Source organism: Myotis nattereri, assembly GCF_964212035.1.
Source record: "Myotis nattereri genome assembly, chromosome: 1".
NCBI lineage: Eukaryota > Metazoa > Chordata > Mammalia > Chiroptera > Vespertilionidae > Myotis > Myotis nattereri.
The window spans coordinates 208,629,482-208,652,003 of NC_138075.1; positions in this window are offsets into that span (position 1 = coordinate 208,629,482).

Consider the following 22,522-nt stretch of genomic DNA (forward strand, 5'->3'; position numbering starts at 1 on the left):
GTTAAACAGAGAAGCGAAGGGAGCTGAAGAATGGAAGCGCCATTGCTTGGGTAATTAGAGTTGACTGGTGACTTTGAAAAAGTAAATATTTCCACTACCATAGCAAGAGTTCAGAAGTTGGAGGAAGCAGGTGGTAAATATTGTTAAATTTATTCAGCTGAGTATAAATTACTTTTTTAAGGCATTGCTACTTCAGGCAATGAGATAAGCAGAATCACAGCTCAAAAGAATAATAGAGAAGGAAATATTTTCATTATGGGAGGAGAGACTATCATGTTGGGGCCTGAGGGACATAAGAATATAGTGGAAATCTCATGAAAATACAAGAAGTTAGATACTTGATGTAACAAACTTCATGAAGAGGCCGTGAGGTGACAGGAAAGATGTCTATTTGAAAAGATGGAATGGTGGCTAATTCTGTTGAAAGGCTGAAATCTTCTCCCAGCAAAAATACAGTTGGCCAAGTAAATGCTGGCCCTTTTTAACAACAACAACAAAAAAAGAATTTCAGTGTAATTTTTCTACCTAAAAAGCTCCATTAAGAAAGAAGAGCCACAATAATGATTTACTTTTCACTTAAGAACTTCATTTGTGTTTACTTCAGCAATGAGCAGACACTCCAACAGATCCTTGTAACCTAATTAACTTTTCAGTTCCTCCTGGCATGTGATGTTGAAATCTCACAGGGGGAAGTGTGCTACTTTTTAATAAAAACTATCTGGACAGCAGTTAACTGGAGCGTTACTCTATTTTGGAGAAAAATAAATCTGCTGACACTTGCATATCTCTGGAAATTAAATGACCAGAAAAAATATGTAAGTGACACTTCTAAATTTAGAGAGTGAGGAAAGATTAATTAAGGACCAGGTTGATACTCATGTAAAATCATATACATATGTAATATATGTATATGAATGTATAGGATACGTACAACATGCAAGATGTTACATTGGATATTGGGGTCAATAAAAGAAGCTATGTATTAAAGGAACATTAACATCTTTTTAATATATTTAGGATTACATATTTAACACGTTAAGTGCCCAGCCTGTTTTGTCTTCTGGACAGTAAGTATAGTGTCAGTCACCGGTGACTGACTGGGCACTTAACGTGTTAAACTTGCAAAAATCTCTCATATAACAATAAAAGTACTATGTAATCTTGCTATATAATTTTACATGATCACTAAATACATTTTGGAAAAATGTAGAGAAGCATAAAATGGAAAATTAAGGTCACCTTTAATGTTTTGGTGTATTTTTGTACAGTCATTTTCTCCGAATGCATTGCTTTTTCACCTGGCAAACGGCCTATCCTCTCCACTGGATGGAGACCTTTAAATGGAATTACCGGATCAAAAGGTTCTAAGGCTTTAAGAATCTTGAAATATATTACTAAATTGATTTCAAAGAAGGTTGCTTCAGTTCATGTGCACTTGCCTGCATTAAGTGTAAATCTTTATAAAATCTTCACCAATTTACTAGGTGAAAAATGCAATTTCATTATTTTCATTTCATTTCTTTATTAGTTTGAACAGCCGACATTCATTGAAATACTTCCATATGCTGGGCACCATTCTAGGCTCTAGTTAGACAAAAATGCGAATATGACAGTCTCTGTCCTCAGGAGCTCAAAATAGAGGACAACACTCACACAGGAGGCAGCGGGGTAAATAAATGCTCTGATGATGCACCATGTGGGCCCTAAGTGATGGGAGCAAAAAGGAAGGGGTGCTTAACTTTCCTTGGAGCAATGTGATAAATAACAAATTTTATTTGTCTCTTGGGGGATGAAGACTAAATTGGGAGTTGTAAGTGCACTTTACTTGGAACACGACTCTATGAAAAAAGGTTATAATTGTAATTTCATAGATGAAGAGGCTAATTTAAAGAGGAGATGATTTATAGCAAACAATAGGTAAAGTTAAGATGCATGTCTAACTTACTTCAAAGCCCACACATCTTATCATCTTTCTGCATATCCTCTTTGCATCTCCCAAGAAAGTTATCTCTCTTTTTTTGTTTTAAGAATCATTTTTACATATTGTTATCTTTTTTTTTTTTTTTTTAACCTGAGAATCCTGGTTTTTTTCAGAGAGCGATTTGATTTTCTAGTCCTCTTTCTGTTCAGATGTTCAAGACATTGAGTGAGCTTCAAGCTCTGAGTGGTAGACACAGGTCATCAGGTACAATCTGCTCTTGTTTCGGATGGGGAAGCTGAAGCTCAGAGAAGGAGCAGCACGCTTTCTTGCAGTGGAGCACTCACATTCCTGATTTCTACTCTAGTGGCCATCCTCTGGACAACACTGTCCTGGGCGTTTACATTTTGGTTCGATAAAATTTGAGGTATGGATTCTTAATCAAGGGCAGTATTTTAAAATGTGTGGGTCAATATTCACCTTTGTTCAAGTTCTTGTTCTGGGTTGGCTGAACCATGCAGAGATAGTCAGTCTGTTCTGCTCCTTTCAATAGGGGAAGCAAAGGGAGAAACCGGACATTTGAGTTCCTACTAACTATATGCCAGACACTCATGTACTTTGCAGCACGCAATCCTCACAACAACTCTTCAATGTCGCTATTATAATCTCCAAGGCACAGATGGTACCATAGGAGAAAATATACAAGGAGTTTAAAGAAATTGCTTAAGTTAAATTGCTTAGCTTCTAAGCAGAAGTAGGAGGATTGGAACTCATGTCTGCTTGACACCATTCCACTGAATCCCACAGCTTCCAAATCCTCAGCAAAAACTGATGAAATCGTAAGTATTGGGTATATATAATTATGATCTGGTTATAAATACTAGCTTCTGCTTCATTTCCCGCCCATTGTTGAATCCAATTCCCTGACTTTCCCATTCTCAGCTCCTAGCAAATGGAACTTACTTCAGATCTTGGAGTAAGCCATTGGATTTCTTGCTTGGGTCTCAGTAAGAAGCAATGCAGAATAGTGGTTGAGCATGGGAATTCGAGAGCCGGACTATTTGGGTTCAAGTCTATGCTCAACTCCTTACCAGCTGTATCCTCTTGGGCGAGAGCCTAAGCTCACCAATCCTCAGTTTTCTTATGTGGGGAAATAGAATTAATAATACTGTGCACCCCACTGGGGTGTTGTGAGGATGAAATGAAATCGTGTGTAAAGCATAGGGCCTAGCATATTCAACAAATACCGGTGAGTTCTACTGTTGCCTCTGTACAGTTCTGTCCGCCTGGAACACTCTTTGCTATGACCTCACTTCTCTAGCTAATGTCTGTACATTCTTCACGTCTCAGTTCCAGTGCCATTTCTCCAGAGAAGCCTCCCCTGACTATCTAACATTGGGTGAAGCGCTTCTCCAACACGGTCACGTAGAAACTTGTATTTCTCTGTCAGGGAACATACTCACACTGTATTAAATGTGGTTCTTACGTCTTCATCCAAAAACTGATCACTTCCCATCTTCAACTGCCCTTCTTTTCAGATGCCACCAATGGAAGGCTGAGGACTGCCATCACATCTCCGCAGGTTGTTCCCTCTTTCCTATACACATGGGTCTGTCCATTGTGAGCTATTTCTGATTATATCCCAACTGAAAGGCACCAGTGATCTCAGCTCTACAAGAATGTGGGTACTTGAGTTTTGTTAATAATCCAAAAGAATGGAAGGTCTCAAAAGGACTTGTTTTGGACAATTGATGATTTCCTCTGAGATTTATGTAAATTATCTACACTAATAAAAGAGAAAGATGCAAATTGACCATACCCCCAAATGCTTCCCATTGGCTAATCGGCAGGATATGCAAATTAACTGCCAACCAAGATGGCGGCTGGCAGCCAGGCAGCTGAAGTGAACAGGAGGCTTGCTCGCTCCAGTGACGGAGGAAACCAATGTTCCCGGCCTGCGGCAGCCCAGTTCTGAGCTCCGGATGCAACAATGTTGCAATTATAGAAGCTAAACAAAGCCCAGATAGCTGCTTTCAGCAGCCGAGGCCTCAAGCTGGAGCCGGCCTCAGAGCTAAAGCCGGCTCTCAGCTCCAGTGACAGCCATAGAAGGTAAATAAATCCCAGAATAAAAAAAAAAGAAAAAAGGGAGAGGTTGGGAGCTTCAGTCACCCACCAGCCTAAAAACGGCCCTCAGCCCCTCAGCCAGACTGGCCAAGCACCCCAGTGGGGACTACCCCAGAAGCCTCAGCAGCGGTCTTGCCTTGCAGCCCGGGAACTGCCCATCAGTGGGTCCAAGGCAACTGCCCAGCAGCAGGTCTTGCCTTGAGGCCGGGAACCGTCCATCAGCGGGTCAGGGCTGCAAGGCAAGGCCTGCCCCCAGCAGAAGCCCCTGCAGCGAGTCTTGCCTTGGGGCCCGGGATCTGCTCATCAGCGGGTCCAGGCCGCAAGGGCTTCCCCCAGAAGCCCCAGCTAATTTAAAAATAGAAGGATCTCCTTTTGAACCAATCTGTTTAGATTCAGGATTAGTAAAACAGTATGGAACTAATGAAATACAGTGATAGGAATTAGGAAGTGCGACACTGATGGTCCCGGGCATGTGAAGGGTGAGGGACAGAAGGGTACACACTGTCTTCCCTTCAGTTCTGCCGGAGAGATGAGCTCTGAGGGCCCGAGCTGCTCCATGCCCAGAGGAGGTGGGTGTGGTCAGTAGCTCTGTTACAGAACTTCTTGCCAAGCAGTGACCTTACCCAACCCACAGGAACCTTTTTACTCCAGAAAACAGAAACAGCCAGTTCCCAATGTGCATGGGAAAACCAGTGTCCCCTCCTGTGCACGGTGTCCTGATGGGGTGACGGGGGAGGTGGGCGAGGGGAGCAGCGCAGAGTTGTTAAGCTGCTGGAGTGGGAGTGGAAATGCCATGAAATGTCCCCAGTCCTGGCTGTGCCCATGGCCTGGGCGGCTCCTCCAGGCCCTGGTTGAGGGATTAGGGCTGATTCTCTCGGGAAGGGAATATTCCATGGGTGGAAGATTTACAGGCTCAGGGTGGGCCGTGTGTTAGTTTGGGGCAAAACCCTCAACATTCCTGCTGCCAAGCCCTCAAAGGAATGAGGCAGAGGCACCCCTCACCCCCAAGACCCCTTCGTGGACATTTTAGCATCTACGTGATTTTTAATGCCTTCAGGGAGACTTTCTATCCTGTAGTCCCATCCCACCCCACTGTTGCTGTGTGTCTGCCAGCTGGGTTGAGCATCAAGGGGAAGGGGGGCTAATACTCACTGAAAGACTACTGATCCTACCGGGAAACCAACCTGTTTACTGTACTGTTGTAAATATCATACCCTTTATATCCTGTATATTGGCTTCTTTTAAATAAAGTGAAATGTCTTAGAAAAAAGGGCAAGGCAGGGCGGGACCCAGAAGACCCAGAAGTTGCCTGATATGGTAGTAACTCTATCAGTAAGCACTCTGAAAGTCAGTGGCATAAATGCACCAATTAAAGGATAGATTATGAGGGTGAATCAAAAACAAAACCCACTTTAAATATAAAGACACATATAGATTAAAAGTAAATGAATTAAGTTGCAGCCTGTTTTGCTCAGTGCATAGAGCATTAGCCCGTGGACTGAAGGGTCCCAGGTTCGATTCCAGTCAAGGGCATGTACCTCAGTTGCTGGCTTGATCCCCAGTCCCGATCAAAGCATGTGCAGCAGGCAACCAATCAATGTGTCTCTCCCTTTCCCTTCACTCTCTCTAAAATTCAATAGAAAAATATCCTTGGGTGAAGATTAACAAAAACAAAATAAATGGATTAAGTAACATTAAAGAGATTATAAGAAAAATATATTCCAAATTCTGTTAGTTGTATAATGGTTATGTTTAAATTATTAACACCTAAGAAATTGGGTGAAGGGTACATATAATATGCTGTAGTATTTTATAGTTTTTTTAGATGTATGATATTATTTCAAATTGAAATTTTAAAAAATTTAAAGATTAATAAAATATTAATTGAAATGTATCTGCATTACATGAAAAATCTCCTAATTGCTTCTAGCATAATTTATTAAATTGTGCTAAAATTTACAAGGGTTCAATTAAAAAATATCTTAATTCTAAAATGATATAATAGAAAATATATAATAGTGCAGTTATAAGCACTTATCTGAAAATACAAATTTAAAGAAGTGAATTTAAAGGAGGGATTAGCCAAAGAAAATATATGCACAACCCATGGACACAGACAACAGTATGGTGATGGCCAGAGAGAAGTGGGGGGCAAGAGCTGGGTAGAGGCGCAAAAGGGGGGAAATAGGGACATCCTATATAATAATAATAAAAGGCTAATATGCACATTGACTGAACGGCAGAATGACCTGTTGCTATGATGCGCACTGGCCACCAGGGGGCAGATGCTCAATGCAGGAGCTGCCCCCTGGTGGTCAGTGCACTTCCATATGGGGAGTGCCACTCAACCAGAAGCTGGCTCATGGCTGGCCAGCGCAGTGGTGGTACCAGGAGCCTCTCTCACCTCTGTGGCAGCACTAAGAATGTCCAATTAACGGTTTAGACCTGATCCCTTGGGGGCCTAAGCCTTTAGTCGGACATCCCCAAGGGTTCCCTGACTGCTAGAAGGATGTCTGACTGTAAGCTTAGGCCTGATGCCCTAGGGAGTGGGCCTAAGTTGACAGGTGGACATCCCCCAAGGGGTCCTGGACTGTGAATGGGCGCAGGCTGGGCTGAGGGACCACCCCCCCCCCCGCCCCCCGAGTGCACAAATTTTTGTGCACCGGGCCTCTAGTATTTCTATAATTTCAATGGTACATTATATGCACTGAGTGTTGGATTTTTTTGAAAAATGTTCTCTGGTGCATTGCTTTATAAAGTAAATAATTCTTTCACAGAAATGAATATTCACCCCATAATGTGTCTCTGCTATTGATCTGGATTTTGCGTGTACTCACAGCTGTTGCTGACTTCTCAAGCACAAACTGCGGAATAGAAAAAAAATCTACTTTATGTTTATTAAGGAAGATTTTTATTTGTAGCTTATGTCCATTAATTCTCGTTCTTGGTTTTGATGATCAATTCCTGGTTTTCTCAGTTAATCATTTACTTTACTCACTGCAATGTCAATAGTTTGCCTAATTCCTGAGGATCTGATCTAGTGCCCGGATATGGGGATGAGATGTGGCATGAAGGAATTCAGGAACATCTGGTCCTCAGGCATCCATGTTGAGGACGCATCCTCCATCCTTCACTTGCTGGCCCATGTAGGTTGCTTCAGCGTTCTCGCCATCTCAACCACTAGGGCCTCCAGAGGCCATGGCTCTCAGCTCTCTGAGAAATGCTCTTACCATATTTGGTAAAGTTCCTGTGCCACATCGGGAAGCAGAACTCTATGAGGCTGCACTTGGTGTGTTTGCCTGATTGCATTTTGTAGCCATTTTCAATAGACTGTTCCTCAGTCATGAGGAGCAAAGGCATTTTTTGTTTCCTGCAAGGCAAAGCACAGGTTCCATACTCTGCTTTCATGTTTTTCAAATCTCTACCCTTATAAAAATGAGGATTTTAAAAATCCAACACTTTCAGTGCACATAACATGTAATTGAAATTATGGATATATATATAGCTAAGCAACCGTCTGACCATCTGACTGGTAGCTATGATATGCACTGACCACCAGGGGGCAGACACTCAGTGCAGGAGCTGCTGAGCTGTGATGACTTGGCAGCTGCTGTTCTTGGATGATGCACCCCAGAACTAGAGAGGAGGGAGCCCAATTCTGGGGTGTGTCACCTGAGAACCGCCCTCTTGCAATCCAGGGCCCCTCGGGGGATGTCAGAGAGCTGGTTTTGGCCCGATTCCCCACAGGTGGGGCCGAGGGACTCCACCTGCTGGAGGGACCCCGTTCACTCCGCAGACACCCTTCGAGCCATGGTGCAGCCCCAGGTGTGGCTGGCAGGGGTGGGACCTCAGGAGGTTGGCTCCAGGGTGTGTACAGACAGTCTTGCCCGGTCCTGCCCCACCGGCCACCTTCTAATTAATTTCCTTTCAGTGTGCACCAATCAGTGCACTGGGGCACTAGTAACTTATATAAACTCTTGAGAAACTCAAGGTGAGACACAGAATCCTGATCAGGGACACACTGACCGTCTCCCTTCTTTGCCTTGGCAATAACTCCTCCTCTGCCAATTTATAGAATCATTATTTAGGGGCAAGGTCATCCTGGTTTCCATCTATTCTCCCAAATGTATTTTTTTATGGCATAAACTTTATGTCTCAAATCCTTCAGGGCATTGCTTTGATTCTCAAAACATATTTTCTTTCAAACCAGTGCCTCTGCTGTAAATTTTAAGAGACTTCAGATTATTCAAACATCATGGAGTTGACTCCCATGTGATGATGTGTTCAGTTGTTATAACCTACCCTGTGGCAAGAGGTATGTCAATCTAGTGTGGATGGGGAAGGGCAAGTTGGTCCAAGAAAGTGCCTTAGGAAGAGATCAGGAGGAGTGGGACATATTCATATTTTAAACTATTACTCAGATGTACATGCTTTGATTACACATGCCCCGTACACTTAGATGTTTTTATCATAAAAATTTTTAGAACATGTTAAACTTCCTTATCTGTTTATTTTCCCCTTTTTGTATCACGTGACAACTTAGAAGCCAGATTTCCTTAGACGAAAGAGATATTGGATGATGTGTTTTTGTTTTTTTTCTATAACAAGCCAAACATTTCTAGAGATGCAAACATTCAAGGAAATCAACTGGTCTTCTGCTGTTTGGAGCATGCTAAGTAAATAGAATGATCCATTACTATATGATTGTCTCTGAGGCTGATTAAGGGTGAGAAAACATTTGTTTATTTTCTTTTCGGGTTGCTATCTTCCACGCCCACCTCCGGATGAAATTCTAGCAGCACAGTCTTGTCTCCAAAAACATAGAGACACTTAATGAGAAGTGACAACCTGCCTCCTCATCATAATTCAATAATTCAATTTTTAGACTATCTAAAGTCTCCTAATTAATTTATTTCCAATGTGATTTCCATCATCCTAGCATTTTATTGACTTATGCATTAACAGCAACATTTCTACTGAAAGCAAATGTAACATCAATTCAAATAACTTCTCCTTGTGGGAGATTACCTTCCAATGCTCTTACCAATATCCTAATTTACAACACACACATACACACACACACACACACACACGCACACAAAATGGAATATTTTTTAGAAGACATGTAACCTAGCCTTTCCAAAGTATGCTTCCCAATTTGTTCCTGTCCATCAGCTTTCTTTTTTCTTCACTGCCTCCTTTGCCAACATAGACTTAATGTTTGTCATTAAAAGGATGCATTCCCAATTTTCCCTTGCTCTTTTTTTTCATTTTTGTCACAGTTTACAGCTAAGCCACAACCTATATAAACTTGCCCATCTTCTTTCTCTGTGTCTGCATCCAAATAGCTTGTGAAATGGGGTGCAGTAGCCATTAGGAAAAGAAACAGCCAGTGTCAAAGTAGTGAATACATGAGCCATGACCTGGTAGTCCCGCCCAACCTTAAGCAATCGCAGATATAGATACTGAGAATCTCAATTAGCATATTGCTCCTGAAACAAGCAACCAACTGGACCAAAGGATGCAGATTCAGGTAGCTTAGGTCAGAAACATGAAATCAAGGTAATGAAGCAGGAGGTGACTATAAAACAATAGGGACAAGAGTGAACCATTGGACTTTAGGTGATTATGATGTGTCAATATAGATTCATCATTTATAACAAATGAACCACTCTGGTAGAAGCTGTTAGTCATGAGGGATGCTATGCATGTGTGGCTGTGAATCTAAAACTGCTTTAAAAAATAAAGTCAATAAAAATGAAAAAAAAAACACACAAAACCACCCACACAAAACACATCTAAATGGACTATTTACCAACCAGTTCTATACTGTAATGAGGGTGGATTGAAAAGTAATATTAGAACCATATTGCATTAACCTCCAGAGTGGAGTTTGCCAGGTATATTCAGTATATATAAATTTAGTAAAGGATACTCAAACTGCTTATGCCTTGCTCATTCTATTACATTTTAATGAGGTTTCTGGTTATTCTGTGAGCTATGTTAGTGATGTATGCCTGAATCAAGCATAGTCTATGGATAGTTTTGGTAAACATCCCTGAGAAAAGTACTTCCTCCCTTGATGATAGCATTGCAGAGCTAGAAAGGAAAGCATCTTACCAAGGGGTCCCCAACTTCAAAGTCATCTTGTATCAGAAGGGAAATGATGTGAAAAACTAATATTAGAGAAAAAAAGGGGAGGTTGTAGGACCTTGGACAGCTGGGTGGTGCATACCCTATCTAAAGGCATTTTCATAAAAAATTTAAAAATATAATGTGTCCAAACAAAACTATTTTGTAGACCTTATTTTGCCCAATTGACATCAGCTTTTTTGACCCCTGATTTAGACCATCTTTTTATTTTACAGATGGGGGAATACAGGTCCAGAGATGTTAAGCTACTTATGAATATTGCCTAGTGTTTAAGAACATAAGCTCTGGAGTCAGGCACCCTAACTTCCAGTTCTGCCTACAGTCATATAACTTGGGCAACTCGTTTCATCTCTCTGGGCCTTTGTTGCCCCTTGTGTACTGTGATAAGAGCAGTAGTTTCTAACTAGTAGGGCTGTTTGAGGATTAAATGAATTAGTGTGTGTAAAACACGAGAAGCGTTCTTTAAAATAGCTGGAATATTTCTCTTATCTCTTAATCCCTCCCTTAATCTTGTCACCTAGAATGTGGTTTCTACCATCACGGACCACAAAACCAAAGGCCCCAGCCTAGGGATAATTAACCTGTGAAGAGGGAGGATCCTGGGTCACTGAGATTTCACCAAGTGAAGCTAATTTGCCAGACACAGAAACTAGTCTCCAGGCTCCATTAAGAGAGACAAAGTTCAAACTCGGTTAATCACGACTGGTTTGGCTTTTCTGTCACTCATAGCAGTAGCCCATCTAATACATATATCTTCTCTACCTTGTTATTTTCTACCATCTTTGTGGTTGTTTCAGGTGAATCTTTTTTCTGCAATATTAACTAGACATTGCCTTATTTATACAGTCTGATATTCTGCATTTTAATTGGTATCTTTAATTATTATGATTTATTTTAATTCTATTCTACAGAACATCTTTCCTGTTGATGTTTTTCCAGAAAAATTTTCTAACAATGCATTCTTAAAACATTCATATTTCTCAATGCTATGTTCTCTGGATGATGTTTACATATGAAAAATTTATGTTTACATTTAATTCAATACCTAAATTTTTAACAAATCGATATATGAGAAAAGTCATATGTTATATTTTAAATTCAATGAGTAGAACTTCAGAATCACTTGTGGATTTTTTTTGTTGTTGTTAATCCTCACGAGAGGATATTTTTTCCATTGATTTTTTTTTTCTAGAGAGAGTAGATGGGAAGGAGGGAGGGGGAGAGAGAAACATCAATGTGAGGCACATTAACTGGTTGCCTCCTGCACACACCCTGACTTGGCCGGGATTGAACTTGTAACACAGGTAAGTGCCCTTGACCAGAAATCAAACCTGTGACCCTTCAGTGTGCAGCCAATGCTCTAACCACTTAGCACACCATCCAGAGCTCTTGTGAATATTTTGATAAGTGCACCAACATCAACAAAGGGGAATCATGACTCAGAGTTCCTGGTTCCAAGGAAGACTATGTCACTGGTTATAAAGGAATTGTCTGGGGTAATCATATTAATTAATAATTAGTAAGCAATGTTTTAATAATTTCATAGCCTATCATAATTTGCTACTTACACAAAGAGGCACTTTACTGTGTCTTAGGTTCATTTTAGAAAAATTATAAATTGGTTGAGAATTTTTTACTTAAACTGCACTACTTTGCATTTTTTTTTTGCCCTTAAAATACAGCAAGATGGGTTTCTGGTTAGTTTTATGTAGCATATCTGATATTAAGGACTGGATATTGACTTTAAGAGAAAAATATTTCTATGGCTTTTGTGTTACCCTCTTAATGTAAATATTTCATTTACCATCCTTTCTCTTTTTTACTTTTAAAAATCTCTTATGTTTTCTATTGGATGGTAAATAATTTTATATTTCTTTTTCTTCCTTTTTATGGTTTAGAAGTCATAGGTTATATTTCTATTCATTTGTGATAACCTTCTGTTTTTAAAATGTATACTAAATCATAATTTTGTATTTGTCAATGACCCAGCATTCTTAATTGTTCATTCAACATCTGCTAATGTTATTGTTTTCTAGAATTTTACTTGTTCTTTTTTTTTTAACACAAAAAGTAAGATTTAAAAATTAAACTCGCTGGCCTATTTTACTGACTACAGTGTTCCCTGGTTTAATTTTATTCCTCATTCTGGGTCAGTTTTCTTTTTAACAGAATTCCTCCTACATTAATTCCTTTAATAAAGGAAATTCTTGATAGGTAAATTCTCTTTGTATGCCTAAATATATCCTTATTTTGTTCTTGCTATTGAATAATATTAGGTTGGATATAAAATTCAAGGTCAATAGTTATTTTTTCTTCAGCATGTTGAAGATATTTCTTCACTGCCTTCTGGCATCTGTTGTTACTGATGAAAAGTCTGCTATCAATCTGATTGTCACTTTTTGTAGTTAATGTCTCTTTTCCCTCTGGTAAACTTTAAGATTTCTGACTTCCTCCCCACTACCCCATTTCCTTAATGTTCTGTAGCATCAGTAAGAGATCAGTACAATAAATATAGGTATAGATTATTTATTTTTCTTTTATTTTTTTTTCCTGCTCTATAATCTTACCGTACTGTTGATTTGAGGACTCGTATCTTTCCTTAACTATGAAACACCTTGCTGTTATCGTTTAAAATACTGTGTTTTTTCTGCTTCCTTCAGTCTCATCTAGATTTGACATTAGATTTATATTAGAACTTCCTGCCTATTCTCCCTGTCTCCTATACCTCTCATATTTTTCATTGGTTCATCTTCCAGTACATTATGGGTGCAATTATTACCAACACCTTCCAATTCACGAATTCATTTTTTTGTTTGTTTTTAGTTTAGAGTTTATTCTACCTAATAAATATTTAAAAATTTTTCAATTATAATATTTTTATTTTCTATTTTTTTCATACTTGCCTCTTTGTGTTTTGTCTATCTCCTTTCCTAGTAAATACCTTCATATTCAGTGTTAGTGAATATTATTTCTTTTTTCATCTCTTCGAGCAACTTAAACTAACGATAATTCAATTTATACAATAAGTGTATTTTGAAATGAATACAACCTACTTTAATAAATGTATGTATGTACATGTACACATATATCAAAGAACACAAATGTTTATGAAACTCATCTAAACTGCAAGTTTGCCTCTAGCTTTAGGCAGTGTCCTGGGTTTTTTATTGTTTTGTGTTCATGCTATATGTAGTTCTGACTAGCTCTCTGACTTTAGATATAATAAGAGGCTCATATAAGGAGTTCGAGTTGCACTTTCTTCATGACAGAAGGAACCACAACTGGAAGGAAGAAAAAGAGACTGGAGAGAGAAGCAACTAGTGAACCCATTAAGGCGAATTTGACCCAAGCTCTGGAATTCACAGCTACCTCACTAATAATATTCAAAGAGAAAAGGCCTGTATTCAGCCTAGAAAAGGAAATATTATACAGAAACACACACTTTTGGAATTGAGAAGGATCACATACTCCACCAAGTAAAACACTCTCATTTTAGAAGAAGAAATTGAGAAACAGGAGTTAACTGTTGGAGATCTTCTGGGTACAGAAGGTTCAGAGTCAGGGATGTGGCCTCTGTCCCTGACCCCTAATCCTGAACTCTGTTCTGTTTCCTGGTTGCCTTTAATTCCCAGAAGACTCCAGCCTTTCTACCACTTTTTAAAGACTGTGACATATGCAGCAAAACTATTCAAATATGTCAACTTCTGCTCATTCTCCCTTAGCCAGATTTTTCACTAACTTTATCTCAGTTGAAGGAAACAGAAAAAGTACTTCATTTTAGCATGCAAACCAAGAAGATCAATTCCCAAGACAGTTGTTGGGTTTCATATGCTTTAATTAGCAAAGTGACTTTTTGGTATTGTTCTCACCAATGTGTTATTCTCTTAAAAGTAGAGATTAACCAAAGAATTTATATGAATATGTGGATAGTCCATGGACACAGACAATAGTGCAGTGAAGGCCTGAAGTTGATGGGTTAAGGTGGGGGGAGGGGAAACATCTGTAATATTTAGTGTCGAAATGATTTACACTTGCATAATGGAAATGTACCTCATTTTGTTGTTAATATTAAATGTGATAGTACATGGAAGGCTCTTAACAAACACACTAGAAACTGGGTGCACTAATTCGTGCACAGGTGGGGTCTGGCTGGCCTGCCGTGATCAGGGCTGAACCGGGGGCAGGACTGGCTGGGGAGAGGGGCCACAGGCAGTTGGTGGGCTGGCTCTGCCCCCAATCTTGGTGGGAGGGGTTCATGGGTGGGGCCAACCAGGGGGATGGGCCACGGGTTGAACTCCCTATCAAGGGGACAATTTGCATATTAGCCTTTTGTTATATAGGATTAGTAAGTGCTCAGGGAAAATGAACCTGTTATCATTATATTCTCTGCACTCTATTATGTTGTTGTAGTAAACACAAAGTTTGTAGCTATAAAATTGTTCCTTCCTCACCCCACTGAAAACTTTACTGAGATTCTTGTTACAATCATAGCCTACCTGCAACATAAACAAATACTTATTGAGCACTGGGACTGATATGAGGGCGATACCTTTTTTTCAGACAGAGCATGTGGGAGCTGAAATTCATATTGTCCTACCAGCTAAACCATGGGCCCTGCTGTGGGGCTGCATTGACTTCAGCAGGTGCTTTCTCCTGACTTTCATAGAAGGGCCTTATCGGTGGCAGCGGCCACCTTTTTCCTGTTGCCATTATTTAGTTACCAGAGGCCCAGTGCACTAATCCATGCACGGGTGGGGTCCGGCTGGCCCGCCCCAATTGGGGTATGGGGAGGGGCCATGGGCAGTTGGTGGGCCAGCCCCGGCACTCTGGTCCAACTCCCGATTGAAGGGACAATTTGCATATTAGCCTTTTATTATATAGGATAAGGGGCACTTCTCTGTGAACTATGAGTGATAATAGAAGAATCTTTTTTTTTTTTTATAATTTTTTTTCTTTTTTTTTTTAATATATTTTATTGATTTTTCACAGAGAGGAAGGGAGAGAGATAGAGAGAGTTAGAAACATCGATGAGAGAGAAACATCGATCAGCTGCCTCTTGCACATCCCCCACCAGGGATATGCCCGCAACCCAGGTACATGCCCTTGACCGGAATCGAACCCGGGACCTCTCAATCCGCAGGCTGACGCTCTATCCACTGAGCCAAACCGGTTTCGGCGATAATAGAAGAATCTTATAGTATAAAGAACCTTAAGCAAAGGAACTAAGGAAGGCACCATGCTAGGGGCTTAACAGGAAGCCTTGAGTCAGAGCTGGTCCCAGAACCCTGCCCAGCTGGCTCCTTCCAGGGCTGTCCTTCCCTCCTGTGTCTAAAGGTGTCACAGTAGCTCTGACTGTCTTTTTTGTTGTTATTGTTAATTCTCATTCAAAGATATTTTTCCATTGATTTTTAGAGAGAGTGGAAGGGAGGGGAGAGACAGAGAGAGAAACATCAATGTGAGATACATTGACACATTGATTGGTTGCCTTCTGCATGCTCCAACCAGGGCCAGGGATCGAGCCTACAACCATGTGCCCTTGACTGGAATCAAACCCGGGACCCTTCAGTCTATCCACTGAGCAAAACTGGCTAGGGCTGATTGTCTTTTTAAGCAATGCCAAAGTTCAGTTCTAAAGTAGAAGTTTTAATTCCCAGTGGAATTTTGAATGTGGAGCTGAAGGATGGCTAGGGCCTGGGTAAATAAGAGAGAGAGGCAGGATAGGGAAAGAAATCCAAAATTAGCTTGGCATGGCTGGGCTATTTTTATTTTGGCTAATAAGCACAATTCTGAAAGATCTTTTCCCTTCTGTTAACTTTTAAATAAAGAGACCTCTACCTGTGTCAGAGCAGTAGTTTCAAGCACTATACTTATTCTTCTAGAGGCGGGGAGGAGACAATTGATGGGGTCAGGATTCTTCGCTCTGGTTTACCTTTTCCCCTCACCTACATGTACCTTTACCACCTGCGGGCCAGGATAGCAAAGGGGTTTGCACCTCACCAGGAGACAAGAAATCACTTTACTCAGCCCCTCCCTCCCTCTGCCCACCCAAATCCTCGTGGTGGGGTCTTGGGCAGGTTTCTTAGCCTCTCTTTGTCAGTGTCATTGATTGAGTTCTCACTCTCTGCTGGACACTGGGCCCAGTGCTTCATATGCATCATTTCATGTAAACTTCATCGCAATCCCAAGGAAAATTTTGGCCCTTGAAAATACTCTTATTATTACTAGTAGTTCCATTTTACAGAAGAAAAAAGTGAGGGGAAACTTCCTCAAAGAAATATGACTATTAAGCCTCGCCTAGAAAGTGGGACTCGACCAGTTCCAAGAAGGAGGCATGTATATTCTTACGTCCTTCTTGGTACTTGGACCTTTACTTCGATGAGGTGTAAGCTAAGAAATCAAGTGATTTATTATTAACCGGTGTAGAGATGCTTTATCCTTAGGGGGTTTAAATAAGGTGTGTAAATGTGGCACTTGTTCAGCCGTGTATTTGGTGGCTTTCTGTACAGTACATGGGGTAAGGAACTAAAAAGAACTCTGGGATGGCAGCTCCAAGGCTGTTGTACTGACATAAGCCACTGGGGGCAACATGAGCATTGGGAAACGAGGTTCTTAGCACCTTCACCCGGTGGAAAAGAAAGGACTGGCTCAGCATCTCACTTTTTGCCGTGAACATTTTAGGAGAAGTTGGGAAAAGAAATAAACAATAGAGCTATCGTCAAGACACTTCTGAATGAGGTCCTACTATATATATGTAATATACTCTCTGCTACAATGAAGATAAATTTGCAGGCGGGACCCTAGAATCCTCACCTGGAAACTCTAAAATAGTCCTGGGCAGGTGAGTATGAGCTTCTCTTGCTTGGAGTACACAGTGAACCATTATTCATGTATGGCAGCCGATTTAAATGATGCTGGCTCCACAACGGCAAATGCAATTGCAAAAATAGTTTCTTCCCTCAGTGAGGTCTTTATTCCTTTGATAACTCCTTGAATCTTGGGGCTCTTCCATTTAAGAACCAGCCAGTATTGGTTCTTATCACCAGGAAGAGAGAACACTGGAAAGTCTACCTGCTATTGTGTTTGCAAAGATTCACTGGTGGTCCTGCAGTCGGGTGCCATGCTGATGCCTGCTGGGGGCCGGAGGCACCATTCTAAGGTTGGTTCTCAACTACAATAATTCTTGTTCTTCTAGAACAGGATTGCTTTATCCTATTATGATCCAGGGATACGAGGCACTCAGCTCACTCAGAGCTTCTCCCTAATGGGCTTCCTTCCAATCATATTTTCTCTTCTCTAGCCAGAAGATATTTTTTTGTGTTAAACCCACCATACCAGGATTTCTGGGTCAGTAGTTCTCTAAGTGTCCACAAGGGTCTGTGCCTGGAGCTAGTCCATACCTAATACTTTGGGCACTGTCATGGGCTCCTCAGGCTGCTCTAGCAAAATACCATTGACCTGGAGGCTTACACAGAGAACATTTATTCTACAGAGTCTGGAGGTTGGGAAATCTAAACTCTCTTCCTCTTCTTATAAGGATACTAATCCCATCATGGGGCTCTACCCTTATGCCCAAATCTAAACCTAATTAGCTTTCAAAGGCCCCACCTCTTTAAAAATGCCATCACATTGGGGATTAAGGCTTCTACATAGGAGTTTTGTGGGAGGACACAACTTTCAATGCATAGCACATAAGAACTCTGTGTTATACCTGGAGGAATGGATGTAAACTGATAGAATCTCTGTAATTGGGGTTATAGCTTCCTCTATAGGTGCTGTTACTGCCTCCATCACTAGGGGAGAAAGGGGAGAAAAAGAGGGGAGCTGAACCAATAGTCCTTGCTTCCACAAAGCCAGCATCACTTACCTCCACCTCTGTTATTCCTAAAAGTGAACACCACACTTCTCGTATGGAGGTCATTAGCCAGATATTGTTTTCTCCTCTGTTTCCAAGGCTCTCCTATTTCTTGTCCCCGTTGAATGGTAGTTGGACTAACCACTGCATATCTCCAACTATTGTATTGATCATTCTTCCCGTTGGTCCTTTGGTTACTGTGTCTAGTCTATCTACATTTTTTTTTCTTTTTGGCCTGGAGATTGGTTCAAAATCAAAATGATGAAACTTAAAGGACTTGACTTGTGATAGGAATCCTGGATTACTCCCCAGAACCACCTTAGAGATTGGTCTCATGGGCCCCTGGCCTTGGGCAAGGCACTTGATGGCTACCTCCACTTCTCACATAGCAGGTCATCCAAGAGACTAGATAATAGAAACCATAGATGAAAGAGGAAGAAGTAGAGAGAGATCCATGGGGTACCTGGTAACTGTGTGGTATTAGAAATAAAGAAAACAATAGGGAAGCCAGTGAAAGATGATGGGGAGAGGAAATTTCAGATGATTATTGATGATATGGTTTAATTCTAAAAAGTTTCCACAGACAAGGTTTGAATCCTGGCTCTGGATCTGATTATCTGACATACATAAATTATTTGATTGTTCTCGATTCCAGTTTCCTCACCAGAAATTAAGGATAGCAAAGAACCCATTGTTCAAGGTTGCTGTGTGGCCTGAATAAGACAACAGATGCACAACATCAGGCTTGGCCTCCTGAGACCTTCTCAATACTCTGAAGGGCACATTTTGAGGCTATTGGTGAATTGCCAATGGATGCATGGACCTTCTTCAATAATCCTAAACTCTGAGGAATGACATTTCACCTAATAGGTACATTTGATCACAAATTCTATTTCCAAAAATGTTAGAGAGATTTTTATGTGACTTCATTGTGAATGAGTTAGAAACTTTAGACTGAATTCTCATTGTCCATCTTTGGAAACAAAAACAAAAGGCAATACCTTAATGCAGGGTGTATGTGTGTGTGTGTGTGTGTGTGTGTGTGTGTATATACATATATATATATGAATCTGAAGGGACTTGACTTCTCATATGAATCCTGGTTCTCACCCCAGAACCAAGTGATACATATACCACATAGTGATTCTTATTTCGGTCTGCATCAATTTTTAAGGCTCAGCCTCACTGAAGTAGTTCACCAGTCCTGAACTCTGCTCAAGGTCTGAGGCAGGAATGGAACTTGAATTTCTTTGCCATCTTTCTTTGCTAGCAGCTCTTGTAACATTTTGTGGCTTGAGAGAGGGAAGCCAAAAGCAAGGGAGGAAAAGAAAAGAGAAGTGGATGGGAGCCAATCAGAGCGCAGTGAAGGTATTACAAGAGGTAAGAGGAAGGTTCATGGAGAGTCAGCCACTGAATAGTGACTAGAAAATGGCCCCAGTCCTAATTCCTTCCTCTCCTCTCCCAGGCACATGGAGAAGCTCGATGCTAATGTGCCCAATCTAGAATCCATTAAGGCTTTAACATTTCTCTGTAGCCTCCATGAATTCTGGCACCGTCTTTGCCTCAGGCATACAAATTTGCATTTTCCCTTGACGCTCTTTTAATATGCAGTGGTACAAGTAGCTTTCTAAATTTGCCTGAAATATAGCATTTGCACAGTATTTTGGGAGACTTATGAAGAACTGGGCTGGAGTTAAGCTTAATTACTCTCTTCTCTCCCCACCCCCACTTTCTCTAATTTAACTTCTGTTAAACTGCCCATAATTTGAGAAATTTAAAGCCATAAAACAAAAAGAACTGTAACCCAGAGACTATCTTTTACTGGCAGAAAGATGGATGAGATGATTAAAGTTCGTTTCTAAATTAATTTAAAACATTTGTAACTGTTGGAAGGACTGTGCTAGGGCTCTAACTTAGATAGAGATGTCCATTGTATAAATAGATGTACTACTGAGGGGACAGAAGGAAGCTAGCTAGTCAGGAATCAGGAACATGGGACGGGGGAGAGGGAGGAAGTAAAACCGGGGAACCCATCTAGGCAGAATTGCTAAGGCAACTCGACGGCACGTGTAAGGAAGGGTGTGAGAGGAAGACAAACTTTAAAATATATGGATTGTTTGCAACAGCATGGATGGACCTGGAGAGCATTATGCTAAGTGAAATAAGCCAGTTGGGGAAAGATAAATACCACATAATCTCACTCATTTTCAGAATATAATAATGAGCAACATAAACTCATCAACTAAAATAGATCCAGAGACATAGAAGCATCAAACAGACCATCCAACCTCAGAGGGAAGGCAGGGTGTGTGTGTATGTGTGTGTGTGGCGATCAACCAAAGGAACTGTATGCACACATATAAGCATAACCCATGGACACAGACAGTAGAGGGGTGAGGGCATGTGCTGGGGGGAAGGGGGGAGGAGGGGGAGGCGGGACTGAGAACTGAAATGCAAAAATTGAACTGGAACACAAAGGTGATTCTTTCCCGGGTTCTTGTCATAATGGATTTGAAGAATGAAGCCACGGACCAAAGGTGAGAGGTGAAAAGTACAGAAACTTTATCCTAAGCAGAGACTATCTCTGAAACCTAATTCTAAATTCTAAGCCTAAGACTCTGTCCCTCCCGGACAGACAGAGGGGGCCCTGAGAAGGGTGACCGCTGCTTCTTTGTCTTGAGGAATTAAGTGGGCTGTGTTCTTTGTCTGAACCTGACCCCTTCTCATTGGTCATTCTGTTACATAGAGTTAGTTTTCAAAGCTCAAAGCCCACGTGGTGTCCCCTACCTTCTCTCGCCCTTATCTTGTTGGTTGGAGTCATTTTTGATTTATCTTATTCTTCTCCCATTTGTGTTGTCAGAGAAAGCCTTATCTATGTCCCTCCCAGCGACTCAGGTCAGGACTACTTTTGGCCTGACTTATGGTCACTTTAATTGCTAAGGCCTGAGATACCTTTTGGTGTATGGCTGTCTTTAATTGCACAGGCCAGATGTATTTCTATTTGCCTATTTCATTTCTCTACTCTCTGTACAAGTAAGATAAACACCCTGGTGTTTTCAAGTCTCCATTTTGTATTTCTTTCCTATAGACCCCTTTTTATTCCTTACCTAAACCTGCCTAATTAAACTAGCTAGCTAACCCTTTCAGGACGACCAGGGAGAGGGCAATGGGGGGGGCGGGGGGGGGGGGGGAAGGAGACATATGTAATACTTTAAACAATAAATATTTTTTAAAAAATGAAATGTATGGATTGTTGCTAAGACAAGCAGCTTGCAGATAACCAATCACAAGGCAATAAGGCCTATAAACCAATCCCAAGGAGTTGCTAAGGCAGTATTCTTTGAAAAGAGCAATCAGGAGCTAGCAAGGCAGTATCCACTCCCTAGATTAAAAAGCGTGTGATTCCTCTCCTGCGCTTCCTCTCACCCTCTCTAGCTCCTGGTAGGCAATGGGTTCCAGATGTTCCTGTGGTGGGGGAGCACATCCTGCGTCCCCGTGGCTTATGCCATGTGAGGCTCTACACATGGACTGATAGACGTTAATGCCCGACTGTAACATAGAAAGGAAGCTCTGGACGCTGGCCTGCTCCTGGACCCCTGGCTTTTCCAGGACTGGCTTCTCTCCATAAACTTTCATTCTGCTAATCATTTTTGTCAGGAAGCCATTCTTTGGTTTTGCATGACAACAAACTCAGACTCAAACACCCCACATTTTGGTTTCAATACCTTCAAGCCCTCTTCACTTTTCAATGGACCCAGAATGACTGCCGCTCTGGGATGGGATGGGCAACTATTTCTCCTGATTAGATTAGCAGCTTCACAAATTTTACTTTAGTGCCCTTGTTCACTAGTTACTGACTACTCAGTTCTAGACGCCCAGAGGAGGAGATTACACAGTTTAAAGAAATGAATTAACAACAATGTAGGACCCATTGGGCTTTATTCTGAGAAGATCCTTCACATAATGCCATGTAACAGCTTTTAATTAGCCTGACAATGGGAACAGGTGTTTTGAACAGGAAGCGGGCTGGAAGACAGCTGAGGTGGCAGGTCCCTCAGAAGCATGTAGGCGAGGGTTTGTCCCCTGGCTTTGCTAACAGCCTGAGACAGATGAGAGGCTAGGACGGAAGCTAAAACCAGAGTCCACCTTTTCCCAAGTGACATGATTACAGCTTAGTCCAGTGATGGCAAACCTATGACACCTCTAACACGCGAACTCATTTTTTTTTTTTTGGTTAAATGGCATTTAAATATATAAATTTTTCTTCGTTAAATGGCATTTAAATATATAAAATAAATATCAAAAATATAAGGCTTTGTTTTACTATGGTTGCAAATATCAAAAAATTTCTATATGTGACACGGCACCAGAGTTAGGGTTTTTCAAAATGCTGACACGCCGAGCTCAAAAGGTTCGCCATCACTGGCTTAGCCCGTGTTCCTTCGGAACCTCGCTCCTTTGGTTTGGTGGCCTCT